This window comes from Corvus brachyrhynchos, unplaced genomic scaffold, assembly GCF_000691975.1.
Source record: "Corvus brachyrhynchos isolate BGI_N302 unplaced genomic scaffold, ASM69197v1 scaffold1, whole genome shotgun sequence".
NCBI classification, from domain to species: domain Eukaryota; kingdom Metazoa; phylum Chordata; class Aves; order Passeriformes; family Corvidae; genus Corvus; species Corvus brachyrhynchos.
Genome location: NW_008237222.1, coordinates 7,683,804 through 7,697,460, shown reverse-complemented (window position 1 = coordinate 7,697,460; position 13,657 = coordinate 7,683,804). Strand labels below are relative to the sequence as shown.

The 13,657-nt window shown below is 39.0% G+C and overlaps 1 long non-coding RNA gene across 1 annotated transcript in view; it reads right to left on the bottom strand.

Moving 5' to 3' along the window:
* LOC108445378 overlaps positions 1-6,676 on the bottom strand; it is a 23,084-nt gene extending 16,408 nt beyond the window's left edge. The window contains exon 1 of the long non-coding RNA XR_001860198.1: positions 6,397-6,676. This is a non-coding gene — a long non-coding RNA (uncharacterized LOC108445378). The remainder of the gene's footprint in view (positions 1-6,396) is intronic.
* Between the last annotated feature and the right edge of the window lie 6,981 nt (positions 6,677-13,657).

Below are 13,657 nucleotides of genomic sequence, written 5' to 3'. Positions count from 1 at the left end.
AAGGCACTTTTTAGAATGTTAGACTGGCAAAACACAGGGCGCAGTTATTGCTTTAGAGAAATGTCATAGATGTCCTCTAACCTTTTGTTTTTAGGAGCATATTTCTTGGATGATTTTTTTCAAGGACTCGGGTCAGGAAGAATCTACCCCAAGGGTAGTTGGAGGGAAGAAAAAATAACAAGGCATGGTGGCACCTGGGGACCACAACATTGTTCACATCCTCTGTAATCATCAGTGCACTGCTCAGCTGCTTTGGTAATTTACATAATACCATCCTGACACGTTCACTTCAGTTATCCATCACCACTGGGATGGGGTTGCTGTTTTCTTGCTTTATTTTCTTTCTCCCTATCTGTCTCTCTTTGTGCCTTTCTTTCTCTCATTGTGTCTTATGTTTATCTGGCCAAGCAAAAAAGATTGATTTCACATTGTTTCTGCCCTCCTTGTCCAAGAAATATGATTTTGGCAAATGATGAGGCAGCGAGCACAGCTAATAAGCAAAAATGCACATATAGAGATTTTATTCTCTACATTTTAATGAATAGCATCTTTAGGGGAACTGACGAGGAGGAGGAGAAAAACAATAATTTAATGGATGCTGAGATGGGAGGAGAGAGTCAGTTTAATAAGGCTAAATTCTAAGGATATGATGGACTTTATTCATATTTAATCATGGCAAAATCTGCAACACAGGACTGGACACTGAGCTTGAAATAAAAGCTTAAAGCTTTGCTTCTTGAGTTACATTTTCTCAACAATTAACAAAGGAAAGGTAATATTTCATTTTTCTAAATGCAATTTTTATTGTCACGTGACGGATGAATTAGCTGTCTGAAAACATGAGTAATTTTTGCAGTCCTACCTACTGAGATCTAACTACAGGCTTGTTCTCCCCAGCATTACACCTCTATACCCCTTTGACTTTAACGGTGTTGTTCCTGATGTACATCACTGTAACTGGTATTGACAGTTATGCCCTTGTGTGCATCCTTGTCTATCACCTTTGTCGATGACAAGGGTGCTGAAGTCACCTCCCCACAGTAAAAGAAAATTCTACAACCCAGGGAAGGACCACTGAAATGGGGATGTGGACAACCTATTTATTGTTACTTTTTCTAGCCTGTTGGGGTGAATTCATACTCTCAATCACCCATTCCTGGCAGTGATAACCCAAAGTAACTTGGCTACTTGGACTTCCCACTACATGAAGATAAAAGACAACTTTTCAGGCAACATGGTACTATCAGCACCTGAAAGAGTTTAATTCACTTAGAATTTCTAAATCTCTTCCATTAAAAACAAAAAAAAGTGTCTATCTGTACAAAAGCATGAATATCCCTGTTTTTAAACAGTGTTTCCATTATTAATATAGATAATTCTCAGTTTAGTACCTCAAGTTAGGTGGGAAGACCCTGAACATCAGACTTTTCTATATGGAAACTTTGGATTCAATCCCTGTTATATACATTCCCCTGCTGAAATACTGGGACAAGTAAGACAGCTGCATATATATTGAAGGAGAGATGGGGACATAGAGAGAAGGCTAACAACCTCAGGCAGATCTCCATAGTTTGCGTTCATACGCCCTACATTATTTAAGCAAGTGTATTAATTTGGTAATAGCACTCTGGAGGAGTTGATCCTCTGTAAGGTCAGGGTCTTCTGCAGCTAAAGACTTTGCATAAACTTATGGCTTGTCTTCATCAAATCCGTGGTATGAATGGATTTCTAAAATCCAATATGCAAAGTAAAAGAAAAATATTTTTAATGAGCCAGTCCTTCTACCTCTAAAAACTTCACATACAAAAATAAAAAAAACATTTATTATAGACTGAAACCATATTCATTACAGACTACAGTTGCATTTCATTCCAGAATCTCTCCTAAAGGTTCCTTTTACTCTTTGATTCTCCTTTTATAAATGCTTTTTTTTTTTTCTGATAAAATATACAGGATTTATTGAAGATTCCTCAGAGTTGTTTCAATTAAATCCTGTCTCCTTATATATCAATTTTGTATGATAGAAACAAATTCAAGGTACTGTCCTGCAAACACTGATACAATGAGATAACTCAAGAGAGCACTCGAATGTTCTCAAGTATAGGCTTCACTGGAAAAATTTAGCCTTGGCAAAATCAATTTATTTTATGTGTATTAACACTGCTTTATGCTAGGGATGATTTTTTTGTTTTGTTCTGAGGGGGTTTACTTGAGTGGAAGAAGGACTTCATTTTGACACCAAAAAAATGTCATCCAAACCACCTTGTTTAGAAAAGCTGGTCTTTGTCTGTTCAGAGCAAATACATAGAACATTCAAGTACCTCAGTAGGTTGAGAAAATGGAAGAATATAGGAAGATTCTTCTGGGGTCTCACAGAAAGACTGGAGAGTACTGATCTTATTAACCTCTAAGGACCTTGAAACAAGATTTTACAGCAACTAGCCCAAACACTTTGAGATAACTGCAGAGACCATGATTCTTTAACCTCTGCAATATTAATATTCTGTTGTTATCTGATGAGCTCTGGCATTTCTTTAACACAGTAGACAAAGAAGGCATAATGAGATATGAGTACTGATCTTAGATTTGGTATTCTGATCTGTTCATGATAATGATAAAGTTAGAGTTGTAGGTGAACCTTTAGCGAACTCAGATACTTCTTTTTATTCTTGTTACAACTTACTCTTTCTTGCATGTCAGTCAGGCACCTCATTCACAAAACTAAAAATATTTCAGTCTGTTAAAGTGATAATTTTTAAACTAGACCTGTTTTACAGGTTTTATAATGGAAAAAAGTAGGTATGAAACAGGAGAATACCATGCTCTTATTTTGGCTTTCCTGACACCGGGCTGGAGATGTTTGTTTCCAGTACAGTTCACGTTAACGTGGCTGTCATTGTTGCTCCTGGAATAGCTTATGAGGGGCTCAGTTCAGGCAGCAATTTATGTTGTTGCTGAGAGTACAGCCAGAACAGTTAAAGGAGACCTCCTGAGCTCTGGGGCCCTAAATCTTCAGCCACTTGACAATGGTGAGCAGCATCAACTCTGTTTCCATTTGCCACAAGAAATAAAAAACACAGTCTTTTTTTAATTTCCTTTTTTTTAAAGATGGGAGAAAGACATGTTGGCAACTGATACCAATGTGACCTCTCCGTGACTGACAGAAGGTTCATCATTGTGTGCTATACCTGTCACCTCAGTAATGTATGTAGGCTCAGCTGCCTGGTGATTTCAAAGTGAATTCCCATCCCTGACCTATAAGTTGTAACCTTTGGGTGGATTGCATGAAAAGCAGCTTCACTGGTGAGCTATGCAGATGTTGACAAGATGTGGAAAATGAATACGAAAGAAGATTAGAATTTTCCAACCTCTATATTTGACAATATGACCATATGACAATGACTGACCATTCAGCAAAAAGCTACACAAATATGATAAAGGAGGTAAAGAAGTCCTTTGTTCAGATGATGGTATGCAAGGAACACATTTCTAGGGGGAGCCTTTTCTGGGTCTGGCTACCAAGGTTTCAGATGCCTTCAGTGTCTTACATATTATACAATAGTTAAAATTATATGAAAATGCTTGTATTTCCTAGATGATTTCACATACCCAATAAAGTACTTTACTAGCTCTTTTAACTTTCATGGTCTAATTGTGTATAGAATATATTATTTTTTAATAAATTTACAAAACCCAGGAAAATCCACGTGGAATTTTTATCCATAGAGTTCTCACCAAATAACTAATACTGTCCTTTTGTCAGCTGAAAATTGGAATGGTTTCTATGTATTTCCACTTGATTAAAGTACACAGACAGTGAATTCCCAAAGAAAACCAGAAATCACATGAGCATTCGGTATTGTTCATTCTGTGTTCACAAGGCTAAAGGTAGAAGCCAATGAGCTACAGATTTACTGAGACTTCATGCCCATATATTAAAAATAAGCAACAAACAAAACAATCCCAGCTCAATTCTAGCAGTTTGAAGTTATGAAGTTACTTTATTTGGTCTGGATTTTATGATACAAATTGAATTAAGGAGAAGACACATACGGTCCATTTTTGTCTTTTAGGGAGGAATCTTTCTAACTTTCTACTGTGATAAAGAAAACTGGTAGATTCTGACAAAGTGAGGAGGAGGAAAAGACTTTTATTGAAATAAGAACAAAATGATAGTGTCAGACACTGAATCCAAGAGATAAAATATTACATCTAATAAACGTTACATATGGGATTAGACATGAGCCCCTAGAATTACAGAAAAATAGAAGTTATAGAAAAACAATAATATTAGTTTTGAAAAATAATAACTAAAGTTCCTATCATGTTTAAGAAAAAAAAATGTTTACATTCTTGTTAAAGCACTTAAACAGGATGAAATAACTTGCTCTCTTGGAGTGCCAAGGGTTTTATTTTAGGTCTAGGTCTACAAGCCTTACTCCTGCCTGCTGCCTCATTCATCTAAGCACAATTACTTCTGCGAGTGACTGGATCACTTGGTGAGATTGTGATCTTAACTGATCATATATAGTCTTCAAAGGCAAAACCAGGTAACCATCCCGCTCTTCTGGATAGTCAACATTTCTGTGTTTGAAAATATCTTCCTCACAGTCCATTCAGAGGCAGGTACCCAATGTACTGCCTGGGACCAGAAACATACTGGAGATAGACACATATTTCATTACAATTTGATGTGGCCAGCGTTGCTTAATTAAGTACATAGTCAAGCATTCATGTCTACTCCTCCCACCTGCATCTCTCCATATCACTTTGCAATTTTCTTATCCCTGCCAACATGGGGTGAAACAGCAGCACATAAACATCCACCCCCTCTTTCATCAGCCCAGCATTGTGATGGGTGTTTGTGTAATCGCTGTAAAAATTTTGTAAGTGTGTATGGAGGACTCCTTGAAATGTTACTTGAAAAGAAACTTCCTGGAGGTCAACAGAGTCCTTCCACTACTGATTGAAAGATCACTTGTCCTATTTTTTTACCAGATTACTTCTATATTTCCAGTAGATCTTTAGAGTTGAATGATGAACTTCTGGATGCTGGAGTCAGGTGTCTGGTTTTTAGCTGCGCTCTGACTTTCTGATGACCTTAGGGAAGACATAGTCTTCCCAGAGAGGAGAGAAAAACTAAACCCACATAAAACCCCACAAACAAACAAAAAAACCCCAAACAAACAAATCAACCGAACAAAAAACACCCCCATGTTGTCTGAGCAGTCATTCAGATGTTTGAGCTTGCTATTCCTGTGCTCACCTGCCCATCCATCCTACACTGCAGGGCTATAATCCTGTATGGGAAGGACTTGGGGAAACTTGCCGGATCAGCACTAGGAAGGTGTCACAGGACAGCATGACAGCATATGTGGAGGTTGCCTCAGGCCGAGAAAGCCAAGCCAACCTTGTTCCCAGCTGCCCGTGCTGCAGGTAGGGATGTAGCTGGGGAAAGGCAAGCTCAAGCTATCTTTCCTACTGTTATCAGCGCTCCCACAAAGCCAATGGGAACCTAAACATGGGCTTGTGTGCAAAATCTTTGGATGCAAGGTGAACTTGGACTCCAACAATGCTCTGTGCCTGTGCTTAGACTATAACAAAAATTTAATCTCCACACCTCAGAGCTCTATGTAGCGGTGATAACAATCCTTTATTTCTCCCACTCTTTGCCTGTAATTATCTATTTAGCATTCAAAACTTTTGTCTCTTCCCACGTTTTCTGGAGCCTAGCACAATTTGAAACTGATCATAGGCAGGATCTCTGGACACTACTCTAATGCAAATAATGCTAATGATAGGAGCAATGCCCCAAGGGTGTTGCAAAGCTATCCTAATATCCAAACCTGATTGTAATTTTATTTAGATTTTATATTACTGACTAAGAGCATTTATCTTCTTGCCATGTGCGGACATGTAGTTAGCGCACATTGCTTATGGGTTTCCAAGATAATGTAATGCAAACAAATCATATATCGTCTGAGAATGAGTCAGGCCCACATTTCAACTTGATTTGATTTACCGTCACCTGTGTTGCAACAACTATTAGTCTGTTGAAATAATGAAAGAAAGAGAATAAGGGCTTTTAAGGCCAGTGTGGGAAAGTACCTGTTATATAAGCATCTTTGAAATGCAGAGGGGATAAAAAAATAGTTAGAAGTCTTAGAGAACTGGAAATTAAAAAAGCAATGCCTCTTCTGGAAAAGGACGATACTTGCATTCATGGATGCCAGGGTGGATTCATTTGATAAAACTTGTCTGACTTTGGTCTTGTACATACGCAAGACAGACTCAGATGTATGGAAACAAGTGAAATCCCTCATACCTCATACCAAGTTCAGAGTGGTCTTTCCTGATGCACAATAAAAAACTATAGTAAAACTTCCAAATCCTTACCTGTACCAGCGTTTCTGAGCAGTTATCAACGAGGACTAAATTGAAAAGAATTATCCAAGTCCTTGTGACCAGCCCAGTGACCAGCCCTCCTATCTTTCTGGAGTGGTCAGGCTTTGATCCAGGCTGTAATACAAAGGAAGTTGAATAACTTTCTGTACAATGGTACTTTGTGAGCTCAGATTAGGAAAGAGAGATGGCTTTTCAGGATGGATAATAAATATCTATCTTCTTAACTAACTGGCTTGGCAAAATTCTGCCTTTCCACCCCTTCACACACACATCTCCCCACTCAGTTGTGCCACCACTCCCTCCATGTATCTGTTTTGTTTTTTTTATTTGTGTTTTGCTGACTGGACCTGGAACTGAAAGCTGTGTCTACTGGCACTCTATTTTGCTGGGTGTTTTTGCTGTGGATACACTCTGAACTGCTGGAATACCTGCTGCTCTTGAGCACAGATAACAAGGTAATGTAAGAAAAGATTTCAAAGGAGACACACAGATATGTTGTCTCATACCTTTTCTGCTCCTCATTATTCAAAGTCTGAGAGAGAGATGTGGGGGAAAAAAGAGCTCTTCACGGGTCCCATGGGGCTGCAAAGACATCAGCTTGTGAATATTTCACAAGTGTATCTTTGTCCTGTAACACTGCTGTATAGTTACCTGCAGTTCAAAGGTAAGGACAACAAGGAATGCTGTATATTTCATTATTGTGCCAAGCATGGGAGCTTAAAATTTGCATTTGTAAAATCCAGTGGATTTTTCTATTGAGGGGTTAACATTTCAGTGACAATGAGATCCATTTTAAACCTAAATATAAAATCAATTTATGCTCTCGGTATGCTGCATCTTGTCCACATCTGGTGAATCTCTAACCTCTCAGCTATGATGAAAAGTTGAAGACTTTGTTTTAATTGCATCTAAGTAGCAAATGGCAAGGCTCCTTTGTCTAGCTCTGTTTTATAGTGCCACTTTCAGCATATATGAATTGATTGTGATCATCATAATGGTGACTATCAAAAAACATCTTAAATATGCAGATCTGCTGCAAACTGTACTACAGTTGTATATTTAAAATTTTTTTAATGGGATGTTCCAAGTCACTGTTCAGAATATGTTTGCTGTGGTGACCATGACTGAGTAATCTCCAAATTTTTGGGAAGTCTAGCTTATTTCTGTTGACAGGGGTGTATTTTCCATCTCATTTCCCTTCTGTTTTTCTTTGGACCCCTTGTATATCCTAGAAAGAGTAGCCTTCCTCTGTTCATCTGACTCTGATTTCATCAACTAGTTCTGATAGTGAAAAATTCACAAGAACTGGGGCTTTGTATGCTTGCCTTCATGAAAGAGAAATGAAAACAGGAGGAAACATACACAGGGAAAACTGCAATAATGAGCAAGATGCAAATTACAAATTGCTTTTACCCATCCTGACTAGCAAACAAAGCCAAACAGCATCGGCACGCCTTGGAGTGCTTTGTAAGATACAAGTCATTTAAGACTTTGTGTTTTCAGTTAGCTGATTCTGTAATAACAACTGTTGGTACTGGCAGCATTGCATCATTGTTCTTAGCAAGGAAAAGCAATTTGGCCTATTGTTTCCAGAAACAGTTTTCTCTTATAAAAGCAATATAGTTGTTTAACCTAAATATAAACACATATGATGTCAATAATTTTATATGCATTACAGACTGTAACATGGTCTCTAACAACTTTCAGTGCTAACAGATAACTTCTACATGGTTTGTTCTGCTCATTTATTACCAGAGTAAAAGACGCCACGGCTGCTGTTGGCTCTCTGTGCTCTTTGCAGCAAAATATGGCTTTTGAGAGGCACTAACTTGTCTCCCTAGGCTTGAATACATGGTCGCTTTCCTGCAATCTGGCTGCCCGCAGCTCAGTGACTTCACGGCGTGCATAAGAGTGCACAAAGGCTTGGAATAAACTATGCACCAAAAAAACGGAATCCTTCTCATCTAGGCTCTGACAGTGATGCCATCTTTGGTCTCTGTCAAGCTGCTTTATTTTCCTGTCCTGGTTCACTATCTGTGGAACAATGATGACAAATTTTGATTCTCTCACAAGTAAGACTTTGATAAAAAATTAGGCCCAGTTCTGGGCCCCTCAGTTGAGGAAGGACATTGAAGTGCTGGAGGGAGTTCAGAGAAGGGCAAAAAAGCTGGTGAAATGTCTAGGGGGTAAGTCGTAAGAGGAGCAGCTGAGGGAACTGGGGTTGTTTATCCAGGAGAAGACTCAGAAGTGACCTTATCATTCTCTACAACTGCCTAAAAGGAGATTGTAGCCAGCTGGAGGTTGGTCTCTTCCAGGCAACAAGCGACAAGATGAGAGGAAATGGCCTCAAGCTGCCCCAGGGGAGGTTCAGGCTGGACAGTAGGAAGAATTTCTTCACAGAAGGGTGGTTAAACATTGGAATGGACTGCCCAGGAAGGTGGTGGAGTCATCATTCCTGGAGGTGTTTAAGAAAACTGCAGACATGATACATAGTGCCATGGTCTATTTTACATGATGGTGTTCGGTCAAGGGCTGGACTCAATGATCTCAGAGCTCTTTTCCAGCCTAATTGATTCTGTGTTTCTGTAATGTGAGAGCTGTGTATTTCTCCAAGTTCGTTGTCAGATAGAGGTTGATATCCTCCAGATCAGCAGATTATTTGGACAGTTACATCCTGCCTTCTTGTTTTATAAAGACAGCTTGTGCACAAGGACCTCAGATTTTCTTCTCATAAAGCAGTGGGGTGGAATGTGGTGGCCGATTGACCTGTGGTACAAGAGACAGAGCGAGTTCTTAGTGAGACAGTCTGTGGTGCCAAAGACTTTGGTTATGGTGAGGGAAAGGAGCCTCTCCCAGGATGCCTTGTTTGGTTATGGTAATGTACCCCAGTTCTGCTTCCTCGTCTGGCTCCTGGTGTTAGCCACAGCCCTGTACTTAAGGTTGAGCTGTCATGTGCTCAGAGTCATTTGCCTCTGGAAACTTTCACAAGTTGTAGCAATAAACTGCTTGCTGTGTAACTCTAAGCAAGGACCCTTCTCAACTCCTTGCTGTCGGCTTAATATTACTGATGCCATCCCTGTGTCTGTGCGATCATGCATGTGAGCCACAGAGCCGGCAGGGAACCCAGTAATAGTGGTAAATGCCCTGCTGACCTTTTATCTACACACAACAGCAGTTAGAAGTGATTGAGTTGAAAGGAATCTTCCCTCTTCCACTTTTCACTCCTGCCTACCCTATACCATGCTTGGTCACCATGGGCCACAGAGGTGTTGGCTGTGTCTTGGGAAGAGAAGTGGAAAATGCTTAATCTTTTCCAGAGGAAGCTCTGGAAAAGGAGTGTAGCACACGAAGAGGAAATCATGGTCTTCTGCACACAGTAGATGTATTAATTTGATTGCCTGAGAGGGAGCAGAAATTCATACATTTTTGTAGAAGGGAGTTGTATAAAGCCTAGTGCCCTGGGATGGAAAAGAGAAGCCGTATTAGTGTTACAGCATAGATACTGCACAAGCACTGTGACACACAGCTTCTGACATCCCATGGTCCTTTAAAATCTGATCAGACCAGAATGGAATTAAACATTGTCCCATCTTTGTCCTGTTGAGGTGCTGAAGCATCTTGTTTCTGAGTATGGCTGAAGTTGCAGCGCGCATCTGTGTGGTCACAGCTTGAGGGACACTTCAGGAGGGATGACACATCTGACCCCCTTAGCAGGTTGACTCTGTCTGATAAAGCAATGTCAAAAGGCTCATTTCTGATGTCACCTCTGTGTTTTGGGGAGAAAATGAAGTCCCTGAGATGAACGGGGACCTGATGACATCTGCACTGATCCAGCACTGCAATTTTGCATGGTAGCTGGAGTCATGTCGTTAATGTGACCACAGGAGATGAGCCGTGTGCTGATGATGATCAAAGTGTTCCCAATGCATTGGACTGCTTTTGTACAAATGCATTGCAGGCTGTTAATCATCATAATGGAATATAATAGGACCCTGAACACGGTTACTTAGAGAGGTGAGTGAGTGCTCATGTGCTTAGGCCTCCAAGAATAAGAGCACATTGTTCTAGTAATGTTGACAGGATGGAGTAAGACATTACTCCAAAGTATGCTCAAAAGCCTCAGTCACACTGTTTGATCCTGTCCTCCTCCATTTCACAGCTAACTTTTCCTCAGGTCTTTTTCATGCATGTTTTTAAAAGCAAATCATAAAATGTGGTACATGTATCAAAAATAACAAAAATTCAACTCAGTTGCTGTAATATGAGGAGTGTTGGATTTTCCTTATGGTTTCTACTTAGATTACTGAGGCTAAAATTAGTGATTAAAGATGAGTTCCCATATTGTAACTAAAACAAGCTTACTGCATCCTGGATAAAATCGTAAGACTGTGCTGAGGGTGTGAGAGGAAAACCTTACAAATTCTTTAAGATACCTTAAAGAATTTACATTTACATACCACAAACCAACAAGGCATGGTAGGAGTTAAAATGACATTAATTCTACAGAAGAGATAGGAGTTGACTGTTTAATAGTTTCTTTTTAATTCTAGGCCACACAGACAAATGTTTCTGTGAATTATCTAGAGAGCTGTTAGGGAAGGAAAGATATTAATTGGTCTGATGCGAAATGGGAGGGACATATAAGAAAGGGAAAATGAAAGAGGTGTATAGAAAACCACAGTTGTAACTATCTGGTTGATCTGAGCAACACTTTAAACTTTTCATAATTGCAAAATCTTACTTTATTGGTTGAAAAGTGTTTAGGATTGCTATTGATTTTTTTTGGAAAAGGAGCATTAGTGTTTTAGTATAAACTCCTGATTTATACTACCCTTGATACATTGGTTCCTGGGGGAGAGTGTTGAATTGATTGGTTGAGTTTTAGCTTTTGGGTGTTTGTAGTTTGGGGTTTTTTTCCTTTTTTTCCTCACTCTTCTTTTAGGCATTTTTTTTTTCTTTTTCTTTTGTCGTCTTCTTTTTTTTCTTTTCTTTTTTCCCTGTCTTATTTGGCTGATGTGATCAATTAAGGGATTTTGAAAGCTCCTATTCAAAAGTAGCTCAATGTTGTCTAGCTTTTATTTCTTAAAAAGAAAAGTTTTAATCTGCAGTCAATAATTTATTTGAGAATCTGAGTATCTTCTAAATTATATTGGGCTAAGTTCTCATCACTGCAAAGAGGTAACTCCATGTTTAAAAAAGTTAGCTCCATGCTTAGACAAGATAAATGTATCTGCCTTAAAGTGGAAAGGATTTGACAAAACTTCAGTGGTTTAGATCAGCAGAGATCCACAAAGTCATACAACTTATCTCCCATCCTTAGAGAACTATTTCCAAATAAAGGAATAAATCAATAGATAAATAAAATCCTAATATTTTCTTTGAACTAATTTTAAATATTATAGAAACACTAAGGAACTTCCCATTGCTGATAAAATATTTGTCACCACCAACATAAATTTTTCCTCTTTGATTCTTTACAACTGTTCTAGTGGGGAGAAAAAGTCTTAACCCCTATTGGAAACACTCACTTCTGTGCATTTTATAAATAAGAGTAATTTTCCATTACTGCCTAAAACAGGCAGAGGTCTTTGAGCAAATATGTCCAAAAGCATGATGCTATGTGTGTTAGCAGTCTTAGTAACTGCTCTGTGTGCTGTGCTGTGTTCTATTCAGGGATCACTGTGAAGAGGGGCTAGAAATACATGACAGCAGAAAACTGAAAGGAGTTCAAATGTTGAATTGTGTCAGAATAAAGATGAAGACTGAGTTAGTTTAGTGAAATGCCTTGCAGAGAGTACCAGACCACCACTTCTTATGATTGTAGGATTACAGCGTACAGGCTGCTCCTGGAGTTCTGCTGCCCTTTTCATTCCCGTTCTTAATCTGGAGGGACTAGGGAAAGGAGGAGGGAGAAACAATCTCTCCAACAATATCATAAAGAAATCATGCAGAATAATAATATAGGCTCTTCTCATATGCATCACCCTGCTTCCTTTGATTCTGATAGTCCTATTAGTAATGTTGCCATTGCTGTGTGATTTATTTAGGGGCTTTGTGTTCACAATTGAGCTGTGCAGCATACAGCTTGTTATGATCTATACTAAAGGATATGGTTCAGTACCTCTGAATAGTGTAACCCTATGGAATCTGGAGGCAATGTGTTGTAACTTACATATCTTCTTCTGGAGAATTATATTACCACTTGATCTGATTTTTACCTGATGTTTCACCTATTAAAATGAGACATTTGAAAAGGGGAGAATTTGCAGCTGTTGGCTTCTCAGAAAAGATCAACTCTTTCTGTAATTATTACGGAAGATAACAATTTAAAATAATGAAACACCCATAACATGTTTTAAGGAAGCAGCTTGTTGCTATAATTAGAACTAGAACCAAATTGCTCTGATGGCAAACACCATTTATTGAACTCCATCAATAGAGAAGCTTCAGCAAGCAAATAACATAAGTGGGAAAATATCAAAAGCAAGTACATGACATGGAAAAATTAGGCTGATGAGAAAGTGTTACAGTTGAGCTTCTTGAGGTTCACCCTCTCAAAAAACAGAGATACAGAGCAGCAGGCTGGTGAGCTGAGACAGGCTGGTGTTTATAGCAGAGAACGCTGACCAAGGAGTGCTGACGCAGTTAGAGATTTCAGAAGGGGCCTGAGGAAAATCAGCTTCTCGGGATTTTATAACATGTCCTTTACACTGTGGTACCAACACAAAGTGAAAATTCATTTCCCATCTCTCTGTGTCATTCATTATTTTTTCAGTCTGTCCCAGAGACCGATGACAACTGGCCAGCTCTCCCTGCTGATATTCTTTCCAACATTTGCTCTTGTATGCATCTGCAAACATTGGCTATTTATCATGTGGAAACCTCATGTGTGGATCTGTGTCTTGGCCCAGTTTTGGCCTTTTGTTTCTGATGCATTTGAGCTGTTGATTGATTATTTATCAGATCTTTATTTCGAGGATGAAGTCTGCAACTGCTTTTTACAGAACCTTTGGGTCTCAGTCTGCTTTTTTTTCCCCTGGGCTTTGCTTTCTGTGCTGTGTTGTGTTGTAGGAGACATAAGAGAGAGAAGTGTGACTTCTCTGCTGTTCCAGTCTGCAAAATCTGTTCTTATTCTGGCAATGAATCTTCATTTCACTGGATTAGAAATATATGAGCATAGAGGTGAAATAAAGTTTGGACCTGTGACCTTATGGAGCTGTGTCACTGTCTAAGAATTACTGGACTAAAAGAA